The sequence below is a fragment of the Pristis pectinata genome, chromosome 14, assembly GCF_009764475.1.
Source record: "Pristis pectinata isolate sPriPec2 chromosome 14, sPriPec2.1.pri, whole genome shotgun sequence".
NCBI classification, from domain to species: Eukaryota; Metazoa; Chordata; class Chondrichthyes; order Rhinopristiformes; family Pristidae; genus Pristis; species Pristis pectinata.
The window spans coordinates 31,804,394-31,819,767 of record NC_067418.1 but is presented as its reverse complement, the minus strand read 5'-3'; the positions used below and the strand labels follow the sequence as shown (position 1 = coordinate 31,819,767).

The window sequence follows — 15,374 nt, the reverse complement described above, 5'->3', positions numbered from 1 at the left end:
GATAGATGCAACAATTCCTGTCTCAACCCCATCACATGGCAAACTATTCTTATCTGTGTGAAGAATTTTCCTGAAAAAATACTTTGAGAGTTGAAAATGAGGAATCACTGTTTTGGTGAAGAATAACTAGAGAACGTTCATTGTATGAAAACTCCACATAGCTTTAAACATCATTTGAACTCCACTGAAAACCCTAATAACCCTCATCATTATAATCATAGATTACACTACTACTGCAATCCCATCATGGAACCATTGTGTGGTTTCTTCATCTCTCAACCCATGGCTACTAGATCTTATCTCATCAGTACTTTTCCACCTCTATTCATAAGCCATGTTTCAAAGCTCTAACCCACTTTGATATACCTCCTGCTCCCATGCTTCTCCTTACATTCTCCCTTGAATCAACCATCAATACCTCGTGCACAGAAAGTTAAATTTCTCTATCTTCACTCACCATCAAGCGCCTCCAAATTCTGTACACCACTGCCACCACACTGGGCAATGTAGCAAATAGATCACAACTCTTTCCACATTTGCCTCAAATACATTAGGTTCAGAAAACCCTGAATATGTATAATTTTGTGGACTCCTCCATTAATAATTTGGCTTTGACTTAAACTTGGATCAATGGCGGCAATAACATGCCTCCCATTCTTCATCATTACTTTCAGTTTTAATTTAAAGAAAACTATTCTGTCTCAAACCAAGACCCATCTCACCCATCAGCCTCAATTTTTTTTTTCAGGTTGATCCCAAAAGTGTCAAATTTAAAATTAACATAGTTTGCTCTTAATTTCTTTTATGGCCTTGTCTCTCTTTACCTTTATAACTTCAAATCTTACAACCCTCAAAAAGGTATTTGGCAAGGTTTCTTCAGGTTTAGACATTTGATAAAAATGACAGCACCAACTTTATACAGCATCATTTAATGTTGATATAAGAAAAATAAGTTTTCAACTCCTCCAATTTGGATATTTTATTAGTTAAATTTATGCCACCATTAATGGCCATTAAGATTAAGAGGTCCCTCCCCAAAGCTTTGAGCATTCACATTTTGCATTTTTTGATCAATGCTTTTACTTCGGTCAACATAAAAAACATTGTCTCCAAAACAACTAAAGATAGCTTTCTACTTTAAAATGGTGCTGGATAAAGTTGCTGCTATCAAATGTCTAAATCATGGAGGAACTTCGCTTAATAAGTTCTAAAAGTCCCTTTGTACATCTGTTGCAATATTGTCAGTGAAACAACTCATCTGTACTTCAAAAAAAAACTTTGATGTTGGTTACGTTAGATTGGTTTATAAAAAGGTCCAACATGTTAACCTTGTTGACATTTGCCCAAAGCATCATAGTGACATTAGACCAGATAACAGATACAACAAAAACACTACTTCCACAATATCTTCCCCTTCCCATCAGAAATTGCAGCAACTCTGTCATTACTGTCAGCAGAGTTGATTCTCTACAGTTGTCTCCCTCTCATCAAATCCTTCTTGAGACTACCTGCTTCACAGCTTGTTTTTGCTGAGCGACTAAGATAATTGCATTAATCATTTGTTTAATTACACCATGTAACTAAATCATCCAATAAAAAAGTGACAAGTATGACTTATCCTGACCTACTGCTCTTCGCCCATGTGCCTGCTTGTGAAACAACCTTTTCACTGCATCTTTTATTTGAAACAAAATGCTCATTACTGGACTTTATGGTTCCTTCCCTAGTTCCTACCTTCTAACAGAGAAGGCGGCATATATCAGCCCTTAGAATATTCCCACCAGTCTCATTACCCACTTATTTACCTGTGGTGTATCCTCTCTCTCATGCCCATAACTCCCCTCAATTCTCCCATCACCCACCTACAGTCAGGGCAGTTTAGCTAATGAACCTATCAGCACCATGTTGGGAGTTGGGAGGAAACCCACATATTCATAGGGAGAACTGGAATGTCGACACACAGGCCTGCTTCCTGAACAGATCCATTGTGAAAAACTTTTGTCCACAACCCAGGGCTAAGCTGATATAACTAACATCGTCTAGTATTCTGGTGCTTTCATACAAACTTCATAAGCTAGAACTAAATCAGTGTAACTGATCAACACAAAAATAGAAAAAGCAGACACATGTACAATCTTGTTATCAAATCAATTAGTACATAACCCTAGATAATAAGGGCCCCAAGAAGAATGTTTAACTCACCAAACATAATTACCATTCCTGAAAGGGCAGATTAATAACTCATCTTCATGCTATCTGCAATACAATTTTTATGCCTATATAAAATGGCAATCATTGCCCAGTTCTAAATGCAGACATACAATAATAAGAAGAATAAACAGATGAAAGCAAGAACTACATATGGGCTCAGTGTACATTAATATTGCATCTAATTTAGTGATAAAGCACAAGACTGCATTAACTGTTCAACAAAAGGAATGTCAACATTTCAAAAAAAAAGAATGATGTGTTCCTTCCAACCACACCATGCATCTCCATCCAGCAATCACCTTACCCAGGGGAACCCAGAAGGTGGAGATGCCGAGGCAGAAACTGACAAACACACCCACCCTTTATCCTTTTTATACAGAATAGAATTAGCAAGGCAATTTATTCAATTTTAACATAACAAACATGCTGAATCAAGGAAGACGTGCCAGCATATTTACTTTCTGACAAGATTATGGAGGTTCAGCATGGCACTGAACACTCTAACAAACTTCTAATAATGCACTGTTGAAAGTATCCTGATTGGTTTCATGATCTGGCAATTCAAATGCGCAGGAACACAAGAAGCTGCAGAGAGTAGTGGACCCAGCCCAATACATCATAGGCACATCCCTCCGCACCATTGACAGTATCTATACAAGGGGCTGCCGCAGGAAGGCAACATCTATCAAAGATCCCCATTGTGTGCGCCATGCCATCTTCTTGCAGCTACCATTGGGCAGGAGGTATAGATACCTCAAGTCGCACACCACCAGTTTCAAGAACAGCTTCTTCCCTTCAATCATTCAGTTCTTGAACCAATTTGCAAATCCCTAATCTCTACCTGACCACTTTGCACTACAATGGACTAGTTTTGTTTTTGTTCTAATTGTGTTCTTGTGTAATTTTGTACATGTTTAATTTATGTTTTTCCTGTGAATGTTGCAACTCTAATGGTATGTGCCTGTGATGCTGCGGCAATTAAGTTTTTCATTGCACTGTGCACACGTGTACTTGTGCATATGACAATAAACTTGACTTTCTCCCCCAGAGATCGTGGAATGCAACAAAATCATGGACGAAAGAAAATACTGCCTGATCGCTTATGAAGTGTACCAGCAATCCTCATAACACAGATTAATTATACAAAAGCTGGTTTGACTAAATATTGCTGGTAAAGTAAAGGCAATTCTGTGGCATGCAATATTATGAATGTCATGCAACAACTAAGGGAGATGCTCTATTGGATCCAACATTCACCAATGACGTCCATCAGTTCACATTTCCAATAATACGTTGCAGACAGGAGACAAAAGGGAAAATGCAGATGCTGGAAATCTGGAGCAACACACACAAAATGCTGGAGGAACTCAGCAGGTCAAGGCAACATCTATGGAGGGAAGTGATATTACACCTTGTAATACAATCTAAAGAATATAGGAAAAAACTCTAATTCAAAGGAACCAATTGAAATGAGCCATTCCAATAACTTTTCAATATGCCTTTGCTTGTGAAATCTGTGTCTTGTTTTATTTTCCCTTTATAGTTGCTTCATCTGGCGCAAGCTACCTTGTTTCTATTGTTTCACTATAAAGTAAAATGTAACGGTAAATTATCACTTCATATGAGGTTTCGGTTATTGTTCTGAACACCATTCCTGAAACATCAACTTTCTTTTTCAGTTGTTTCATCACTGGCAGGCAACAATGCCCAAAACATCAAACACAACAAAGTAACGACATTTTTGAGTACCGCAAATTCTCACTCTCTATAGTCAGATATCGCTACCATCTCTATATGAAGACTTCTTTTTAAATAAAAGATTACAAACGCTAAATCTTCGTGGAACATTCTTCAGAGTGCACAAGTGTTCTGCAAAATGGATAAGATGTTTCAGATCAAACGTCTACTATGAAGCATAGCATTACAAAACGCACTCACTCACAATAATTGTATTACAGAATAGTTAAAAACAAAAGTCTTATCCATTTTGTGTGTAACTTTTTTGTTGTCATTATTGATAAGCCCTTAATACAGTTACATATGTTCAAAACATTCGTCATTTGATTCATCTTTATAGGGTGCTGGGAAATATCATTATCAGTATTTTGCAACATAGCCTGCAAGAAATAAGCAGATGCATAACATGCTTCTGTGTTTCACGATCTGAGCAAGAGGCTTGGCAAGAATCATGGATAAATTGCAAAGATCTCTGTCTCCTGATACCTGCAGCAGGTTTGAAAGCCAAGTTTAAAAACATGGCAGCTAATCACACGAATGTTTGTAGCAAAACAAATTTCATACAATGAATCACGGTAACGGTATAGCTTTACTCCTTACCCTGATATTTGGGTACCTTCCGTTTTCAAACGCGATTTCTGATAACAAAGTCCCTCTTCGATTGGTAAAGTTAGATATCAGTCCTCCAATAACACACAACACTTATACACTAATCAGCCCTGCGACCCTCCCCGGGAACGAGCACCCACTAAGTCCAGAGAGCAGAGTGCAGCCCCATTTGTCAAAGATCACAACCTAACCGAGCAGCGGCGCCTACGTGCCCTGCCTCTTCTGGTTGTCATTGGCTCGTTGCTGCCCCTGCCTCGCAATCTCTGTTTGTAGCAAATCCCCATAGGTTAATCCTGATTGTCGATCTGGGAATGGGCGTGATTTCACAGCAGGGTTGGTTGAGAGGCGAAATAAATCCACGTACGTGGCGTTCTGAGGATCAGACTCCACCTGGAAGGGATGTGACGTCAACTTGGTAAGGAGTTGTTTTGCAATTTGTTGCCATCTGAAAGCATTTTAGGATGAACTAAGGAAGATTTCGTTTGGTGAACAATGTCAATACAGTCTTCGGAGTGATTTTAATTAATAAAGAGTCATGTAGTTTGCAAATGCTTCTATATAAGAAAGATAGGCAGTGGGTAGATTCTATATTTGAAATAGTTTCGTCAATGTGGATTGGTAAACTACTCCTGTAAACAACAACATAGGGTTTGAAATTAAGTCATTGATAATGACTGGTAAAAAGTCAGTCCCCTCTCTGGGTTAAGCTTGTTCGTCGTTTATATTAGAGCAGAAAGAAGCTAAGATGATATTTGATGCATTGAAAAGCGTGAAGGGTTAGTGAGAGAGTAAGAGCAAATTTGTTTCCATACCTTGAGGCAATAAATTTAAGGTAATTGGTGCATGACGAGCTATAACTTGAGGATAGGCTGCTTTTTAAGATGAGTAATTAGGATTTGGCATGTACTGCATAACGAGATTGAATGTAGACTTAATAGGATATTGAATAAATACTTGAGGGGAAAAAAATCGTGGGGATATGGGAAAAGAGCAGATGAGAAATACTCACTGGTTTGCTCTTTAAAAGAAATGATAGCAGCTTAATACACTCCATGGTCTCCTATGTTGTATTAACGTATACTTCTGTCACAGACACAAGAGATTCTGCAGCTGCTGGAAGCTAGAGCAACACAGACCATGGCTACAATCGGAAATCAGAGTCTGGATAATCCTTGAGGTCGTGTGTGGCCTGTTCATGAGGAGAGAGTGCATACTGTAGTTTTGACATTGAAGTTTGGAAGTAAGAGAGATGATCTCATTGAAACATGCAAGATTCTGATCTGATGTATATGCTGGAAGTTTGTTTCCTTTGGTTGGAAAGTCTATGACTGTGGGCAATGCTTAGGATAATGGAGTGTCTATCTTAAACCGAGATAGGTAACTTCTTTATTCATTGTTGTGAAGCTTTGATGTTGTCAATCTTGGATGGTAGCATATGTTCAGTTATTGAGAGCGATGATTCTTGGACCCTATGGAATTTGTGAGATGTGGGGATCAGGCAGTAAAGTGTATGAAATAGAAGATCAGTGTCGACCTCTGGATGGCAGTGTGGCCTTTGTACACTGTGTGATCCACACCTGCTTCCATTTTTCTTATCCTTCAGTAAGTAACTCATCCCATCAGTTTCCAAAGCCTTGCCACCATCTTCAACATAAGGAAGAAAATGATGGAATACTGCTGATCTGCCTACTGCAACAACATTCAAGAAATTCAACACCATATAGAACAAACATGTGGGTTAATTGGGTATCTATCCACCATGATAAACATTCACTCCCCCTACTAGCAATGCATCATGGCTGCAGTATGCTGCTTCAACAACACATCCTAAATCCACAGCTTCCAGTGTTGGAAGAATGTCAGCAGGCAGATGAAAATGCAAGCACTCGCAAATTTTCCTCCAAGTTGCATCCAGACCTGGAAATACCTGTTGGTTCCCTCATCGTTGTTGAATCACTTCCTGGAGCCTCATAGCAAACAGTCCTTTGCTGTAAGGATTCTAGTATTTCAGGACAATTAAGCTTGTGCATTAAATGCTGGCCTGGTCAGCATTGCCCATATTCTGCAAGTGAATTGGGTGAATTGATATGAGGTTCAGCAGTTCAAACAGATAAAAAGTGAGTCCAGCTAAGGTTAATGTTCCTGACTGCTACACCACTGACTCTTGAAATGTGTATGTGGATAGCAGCAAAAGCCAAATTTGGATTGGTTTGATTATGGCCTTTCATACTGATCTTTATTTGATATGTCATTCTATCATTGTAGGCCAAAAGTACCACAGCAATGGGAATATGTTGAACTTCAGCCAAAAAGAACCATTTTGGCAGGGGGATGGGTGCTGGAAATACTGGAATCATAGAAAATGACAAGTGAATTGAAGACAGGTCACGTGCAAGCTCTAATGATAAATTTGATTTGATAGTATAATTAACATCAGTTAATTATAATATTACTGTATGTATGGCTGCATCAGCCTTGGAAGGAAAGCCTTTGGGAACTTGAGAGGATTAGAAAGGAAGTAGAGCTAGAAATAAAGTATAGAAAATGGAAAATCAGATATCAGTGTTCATTAATTCAGTGGGCAAATTAAACTATTATTTCCTGATGATATAAAGATAATTAAGTTGAGTTGCTTTCAAACATGTACACCAATTTACAATTCAATTGTACTGATAAATTAAAAAAATAAGTAAACTGCAATACTAGTTGTACTGCTTACAACAAAGTCTAGAAATAGCTGCCTGAAGAGCTGAATCCACATACACCCAAGAATAAAGACTTCAGTAAGCTTGTGAACATTTTCCATTGACTTGCCCAGCTGAATCTCATCAAAGTTCAGTATTGCTTTTGAAAGGACTGGTATTTGCTATTTTATCAGATAGTAACAAGTCCAAAATTTGGACATCATTCCATTACAATACAAGATATTTACCAATTTGTCATAAATTGAATGAAGCATACCACATTTTAATGTAATCTGGACTTATACCTGTTTGAATATTTAATAAGATCATGTCTGATCTCTTACTTCAGTGGTACTATCTTGTATTATCTCCATATCCCTTGATTCCCTTAATAGCAAAAAAATCTAAGTCACTATCTTTAATTTACTTAGTAACTGATCCTCTGCAACCCTCTTTGGTAAAGAATTCGAAAGGTTTTGTATGACTGACCCATTATTTTGAGACTGTGAATTCTGAATGAAAAATGTCAGTCAGAATGTCTGCATCTACCCCATTATAATTTTTGTACATTTCAATGAGATCACTTTATGAACTCTAGAGAGTATCACCCAATCTGCTTAATGTCTCAAAGGACAGTCCCTCCATCTCATGAGTCAACTTGGTGAACCTTTATTACCATCTGTTGATAATATATATAGCCTTGAGCAAGAGAGACTAAACCTATACATAATATTCCAGGTGTGATTGCACAAGGGTCCTATATAATTGCACTTTTGTACTCGAGTTCTCCACTCAAAGATCAACATTCCATCTCCCATCCATGTAATGTTGATATTTGTATTGTTTGCTATACTTGCTTGTTAATTTTTATGATTCATGAAAAAGGACACTGAAGTCCCTCTGAACAACACCTTTCAATCTCGCCATTTTCTTAAAAAATTACTTGCTGTTTTTTTTTTCTCCATCCAAGTACATTTGCCTACACAGTATTCCAGCTGTGATCATTTTTTTTATTCAATTAGCTTGACTGTATCCCATTATGAAGTCAGTTATGCAGTACAAAAGCAGGCCCAACACATCCATGCCAACTATGTTGCCTACCTCAGCTAGTCCCATTTATCTGCACTTGGCCCATATTCCTCCACATCCTTTCTATCCATGTACCTGTCCAAGTGTCTTTTAAACATTATAATTGTACCTGCCTCTACCACTTCCTCTGGCAGCTCGTTCCATTTTCCCACCACCTTCTGTGTGGGAAAAAGTTGCCTCTCAGGTCCCCTTTAAGTATTAAACCATGGCCTCCCATAGTTTAATAAATTTTAGACTCCCTTACCCCTGGAAAAAGACTGACCATTCACTTTATCTCTGCCCCTCATGATTTTACATAAGGTTACTCTTAAGTCTCTCCTTATAACTCAAGCCCTCATCCCGGTAACATCCCTGTTAATCTGTTTTCCAGCTTAATGAAATCCTCCCTATAACAAGGCAACCAGAATTGCTCACAATACTCCATGTGCAATCTTGCCAACATCTTGTACATGATGTTCCAACTTTTGTACTCAATGCCCTCAATGATGAAGGCAAGTATGTCAAACACCTTCACCACCCTGTCTAACTGTGTCACCACTTTCAGGAAAATATGTACTTGAACCCAAGTTAAGTTCCATCCGCCATCCCTTGGCTCACTTTCCCAGTTGATCAAGATTCTGTTGTAATCATAAATGAGCCTCTTTACTGTACCACCAATTTTGGCATTGTCTGCAAACTTACTAACGGTGCCAACTACATTCTCATCCAAATCGTTAGTATAAATGACAAACACTAATGCAGCACTAATCCTTGTGGCACATGACTGGTCATAGCTCCCACTCTGGGGAAAAAAACAACCCTCCAGTACCAACTTCTGATTCCTACCATCAAGCCAATTTTGTATCATGTAGGCTAGCTCACCCTGGACGCCATGTGATCTAACCTTCCAAACCGGCCGACCATGCAGGATCTTGCTAAAATCAATGTAGACAACATGTACTGCCCTGCCCTCATCAGTCCTGTTGATCACCTCTTCAAAGAACTCAGTCAAATTTGTGAGACAAGTTTTCCCATGCCCAAAGCCATGCTGACTATCCTTGATCAGTCCTTGCCTTTCCAAATGCAGGTAGATCCTGTCTCACAGAATACCCTCCAGTAACTTTCCCACCACTGATGGAGACCCAAGAGACTGCAGATGCCAGAATCTGGAGCAAAAAGCAATCTGCTGGATTAATTCAGCAGATCAGGCACCATCTATGGAGGGAAACGAACAGTTGATGTTTTGGGTCGAGATCCTTCATCCGGACTGAGAGTAGAGGGGAGATAACCAGTATAAAGAGGGAGAGGGGTGGGGCAAGAGCTGGCAAGCGATAGATGAATCCAGGTGGGGAGGGATTGATTGGCAGATGGAGTCAGGTAGGGAAGGAATGGGTAGAAATAGTGACAAAGGCTCAGAGGTGATAGGTGGTAGCAACAAAGGGCTACAGATGATGAAATGATAGGAAAGGAAGGTGGAGCATGGAACAAAATGAGGTAGGGTGGGCAGAACGGTGAGTGGAAGGGACCCAGTGAGAGGAGTGCATCGGTGACGAGCAGATGGAGTAGGTGTGGGAGGGGAAAGAAACTGGGTGAAAGGGGCTGGGGGTGTGTGAGAGGACCTGGGTAGATCAGAAGGAGAGATAAAGGGACCGGAAATTGGAGAATCAATGTTAATGACGTTGGGTTGTAGACTACCCAGGAGGAATATGAGGTGTTGTCCCTCTCATTTGCATTTGGCTTCACCCTGGCAGTGGAGGAGGCAGAGGACAGACAGGTTGGTGTGGGAATGGAGAGGGTTAGGCTTGCGACTGTGAGCTCCAGATGGCCATGGCAGACAGAGCAGTCACCACGCGGCAGCAGGTCTCACTGATGTAGAGGAGGCCACATTGAGAATACAGAATGCAGTAGACGAGGGTTGGAGGAGTTCATGTGAATCTCTGCTTCACCTGCAAGGGCTGTTTAGATGCCTGGATGTAAGTGAGGGAGGAGGTGTAGGGACAAGGGAAAGTGGCCTGGGTGGAGGAGGGATGGGTGAGGAGGATAAATGAACAAGGGAGTCACACCACTGGTGTTAGACTCACTGGCCTGTAGTTCACTGGCTTGTTGTTGCAGCTCTTCTTAAATAAAGGGACAACATTAGCCATCCTCCCGTTTTCTAGTATCTCACCCTTGGCTAACAATGATACAAATATCTCAGCCAGGACCCCAGCAATTTCTTCCCACAATGTCCTAGGAAACACTTGGTCAGGCCCCAGTGATTTATCCACCTTAATATGTATTGAGATTGCCAGCACCTCCTCTTTTTATAATGTGGTTATGTGTCAAGACATCACTGTTCCATTCCATGAGTTCCCAAGCTTCCATGATCTACTCCACGGTAAATACTAACTTAAAACCTCACCCATGTCCTGTGGCTCTACACATAGACAACCACATTAATCCTGAAGGGGACTTATTCTCTCTCTAGTTACCCTTTTGCTCTTAATATACTTATGAAATCTGTTGGGATTCTCCTTTATCTTATCTGCCAAAGCTGTCTCATGTCTTTTTTCCCCTGCTATTTTCCCTCTTAACTCTAATCCTACATACATACAGCTCATGGGATTCACTTGATCTGTTCAAGACTCCCTGCATCCACCTTGCAAGCTACACTGCCACTCAATTTTGTATCATTAGCAAAACTGAATTTATTACATTTGGTCCCATTATCTAAATCGTTGATCTAGATTGTAAACATTTGGGGTCCCTAACACTAACTCCTGTGGTATCCACGAGTTGCAGACTTATTTATTCCTACTCTGTGGCTATTAACCAATGCTCAGTATATTAGCCCAATTCCATGTGCTATAATTTTGCTTGATAACCTCTTATGTGGCTTCTTATTGAAGTCCTTCTGGAAGTCCAAATACAGCAATTACATTTTTCTCCTTATCCATTCTGTTACTTACAACCTTAAAGCACATTTGCCAAATGTCAATTTCCTTTCACACAATCTGTGTTGCATCTGCCCAATCCTATTATTTGCTAAGTAGCCTGATACAACTTCTTAATAAGTGAAAGCAAATGTCATTTCGCCATTGCTTCCCATGCACAGACTTTGGCCATCTAAGGAAAAGAGTAATTAAAGATGAAAACCTCAAATTGGCACAAAGCTCACAATCTACTAGGTAGCAGTGATCCTCATCCTCCATAGCATCTAAAGTGTGAGCTATCTACAACAGGCACCTCAAAGTACTGGAGTGAAATCACAGTGCTATCTTTGTAAAATCCTCTACGTCCACTGGCAGGGAATGTGATCCACATTAGCATTTTTTCCCGATTTCATGCCATTAGGCAGGCCATGTCATTTGTCACTTGTGTGCCCAGTACCAGACTCCTAAAACAGGTTCCATTTAGAGTTCCGTCTTGGGCAGAGATTAACAGAAGAAAAGATGTTCTCAAAACCTTGTTGAAGAAAATACAACATCTCTATCACAGAAATAGGCAGGGAATAGAGGGATAGAGAGGATGTGCAGACAGATGGGATTAATTAGATTAGCATAATGGTTGATGCAGACATCAACCAAAGGGCCCATTCCTGTACTGTTCTATGTATTGACTCGTGGGAATCCATGGCTCATGACTGCTCAAGGTGGAAAAGAAGTACTAGCAATGAGAACTTGGGTCTTTATGTCAAAGCATATATGAGCCCAACATAAGTGGTGGAAGGAATGCACCACCTCACAAACTACCCATCCTGCCAAGCACCTTCTGCTCCATCAGTGGCATAATCTGTGGGTCCCACATTGGCCTAACCAGTCACCACAAAACCTACAGAACTGGAGTGGAAGCAAGTCATTCTCTAGGTATTACTTAAGAAGAAGAGAATAGGTTGTAGTATTTTCTCCACTACTGATATAAAGCTAACTGGTCTGCAGGTTCCCCACTTTCTCACTTCTTCCTCTCTTAATTAAAAGACTTAGTTTTGCTACCCATTGCCCCAAAGCACCTCTCCTCGCCTATTAGGAGTATGATTGGAATGATTAGTTTTACCAGTGCATACAAAACAAAACTTCTGGTTCTCCCTCCTGTTTTTAGTTTTTATTTTACAAGAAATAATACTTATTGTTGGTCCTCCTAAGAGCATTTGCTTATCTCTGATTGAGGTAGTGGATAGGAATTTGCTCACTACCTGTTAATTCTGCTCTCTTTTATCACTCCTAAAGATCAATGACTTTTCACTTATTTTTCACTTCCTGGAGGGAAGCATCTAGTTTTATTTGTATCTTTACTGTCAGATAAAAGTTAGACAAATCTTTGTGGTGAATTTGGATTGCTCTTTGCATTTTATAGAATAGCCAGTTTTGGCTGAAGATATTTTGATAATCATAAACAATGCTGTTTAGGAAGTACTCAGCATTGGTCAAGTCTTTGTTTTCCTACTTATTGAGTCAGCTTTGTGAACCCTTTCTAGATTCACCATGTTTGTTTCTAATTTCCTTGATTTCCTCCTTTCATCATTTTCTGAAACCTTTCTTGGAGCAGAGACCCTCCACTAAAAGGTCTGGTGTTGTGAAAAAAAAACTAACTGAATTTTCTGAAATTTGCAGGTTTTTTTGTCTGTAGGAAGAAATAGTCACTTAACCAGAGCTCAAAATCCATTCCTGATATATGGCAAATATAAACTTCAAGGGCCATCAGAATTTCCTCTGATATAACAGAGACTTTCAACAGACCTAGAATGTCTGGTGAAATCAATCAGCAAGGCAGTGAGAGAATGCAACCTCTACCACATTGTGGCAAATCTGCGGTTAAAAAAAAATGATGAAAGTCTAAGCAAATATAATGGTGGAAATCTGATAACAGCTTTCAAAAAATGTTCATGTGCATTTATTATCTGTGATTCCGTACTGTACCATGGAGAGCACAGCTTTACAGCCTTCTCTAGCATTATCCAGACAAATTGGGAAACTGACATAAACTTAAGGAACTTAATTATCCTTTCTTTAAAAAAGGCTGGGACTGTTTTGCATCAGTAAGTCTGAGTTTTTAATGAAAAACTAAGCCATATATACTGTGTAGTGGTGTCACTGAACCTAAAATGCCTAAAAATGTGAACGCTGTCATTGCCAAATACAAATACTTATAAAATCTATATTTTTCTAAATAAAATTCGTATATACAGTATTTTTGTTGTTAATGACATTTCAACCTTTATTGTCTGTGTATGTTCTGATCTTTGTTTGAAAGGTAGTTCAAGTCATGATTTTGACATCCTGGTTTACTGCAAAAATTCTTCAGGATGATTGGCTGCTTAACTTGCTTGATGGATTTGTTGTTTCTGGATGTCAGAACTCCTCTTGAGTTGAAATGTGAGAGCAACTTGTACTCAGAAAGATGACATTTGTTCCACTGAAATTGCTAGATCTTTGCAGACATATTTCCTCCAATTCAACAGAAAGCACTGCATACAAAATTTGGTCCATTATTTTTTTTTATCTATCCTGGAGAAAAGCAATAAAAAATCAATACTTTTCATTTTAACATTATACTTCTTCAATAGTGTCATATTGAGCAGTCACTGCATTAAGGCATGTGGTTTATATTAGGGTTGTTTCCCTGACTGTCACAAAATTTCTGCACTTAATCCTGTGTCAGAGGAATGTTCATTCCAACAGAAGGGTTATAAAGCTAGATTGGTGCCATTCAGTGCTTAAAAGGAAACTATGTTAACAAATCTGTGATCAAACATGGCCTTCAGCATATAAAAACACAACATCTAAATTTAAACAAAAGTTGCTGGAGGAACTCAACATGTGCGTGTACTCTTTCCCCCTCCCCTCACCTTCTTATTCTGGCTTCTGCCTCTTCCTTTCCAGTCCTGATGAAGAGTCTTGGCCCAAAACGTCAACTGTTTATTTTCCTCCATAGATGCTGCCTGACCTGCTGAGTTCCTCCAACACTTTGTGTATTGCTCCAGGTTCCAGCATCTGCAGAACTTTTTGCGTCTTCTAAATTTAAAGTTGTGGATATGTTAGCTGTAAATCAATGCCGAGGCTGGTTGGATCTTTATTATTATATGTAAATTAAGTAGATTTTCTGTCACATCAAAACTTTATTTCACATCTATTCTGTACAGAATGAACACTTAATATTTTGAAAATATTTTATTACTTTCATTTAACATTTAGATTTTATTTCTCATGCACATCTTTATTGCACCAAGTGTCAGAATGATTGCAAATGTTTTCTTACTTAGATCTAAAAGGCACACACTAAAGTTTAAATATTTATTTTATTCATCCCTATTGGGAGATAGAATTTAGTTTCATCGTGATTAATTGCTGCCTCTAAACTGGCTATTTAAGTATAGAATAAAACAACATCATTGCAAACGTTGCAAGTGTTTCATTGAAATTTTGTTACAGACAGTTTAATGCATCACACTCCACAACTACAATCATTATAAGTAACTGATGCTGTGTTGCATCAATTGTCATATTGCACCATAGTTTTATTGCTTAATTTTTATTTTTAAAACTTCCAGGTATAGCAACCACTTGACTTGAGTGGATCTGAATGATAACAAATCACTTGCTCAGGAATAAGGCACCAAGAGAGCTAGCACATAGATCTTTGTGTTTGAAGTTTGTCCATCCCATCAGTTTGTGATAGTATCTGCAATACCACCTTTGAGTCCTAAATGAAATCTTAATATTGTTTTCTTTTAATTGCAGATTAAAATCAAAACTTTGCAGAACTAACAAGACTAAATTATCAGTCTCACTCAAAAAGGCATTAAGATAGCCAGAATGAAAAAGGGAACTCTAAACATTTTGTGATAGATTGCTTTCTCCATCTTCTTTTGCTGATTGTGACAAGAAGACAACACTTGGTATTAGCCCCATTCTATATTTGACTTGATATGCTAATACTGGGTGTAAGAACTAGAAGTATCCTTCATTATGGAAATGGTGGGACTTGCTTTTGTGACAGCAAAATTTAGTGCCTCCAGAAAAACTTAAAATACTAGATTGAAAATGTCAAAATTTGATGTGTTGGAGAGGTTAGCGACTGGCATAAGAT

General features: G+C 38.9%; 1 protein-coding gene across 2 annotated transcripts in view; it reads right to left on the bottom strand.

The window, feature by feature from the left end:
* LOC127577669 (nucleobindin-2-like) overlaps positions 1-5,000 on the bottom strand; it is a 38,033-nt gene extending 33,033 nt beyond the window's left edge. Inside the window, exon 1 of one of the 2 annotated variants that reach the window (XM_052029070.1) lies at positions 4,549-5,000. The gene's annotated coding sequence lies outside the window, so the exon portion shown is untranslated. The remainder of the gene's footprint in view (positions 1-4,548) is intronic. The other variant, XM_052029069.1, reaches the window with a different exon arrangement.
* Between the last annotated feature and the right edge of the window lie 10,374 nt (positions 5,001-15,374).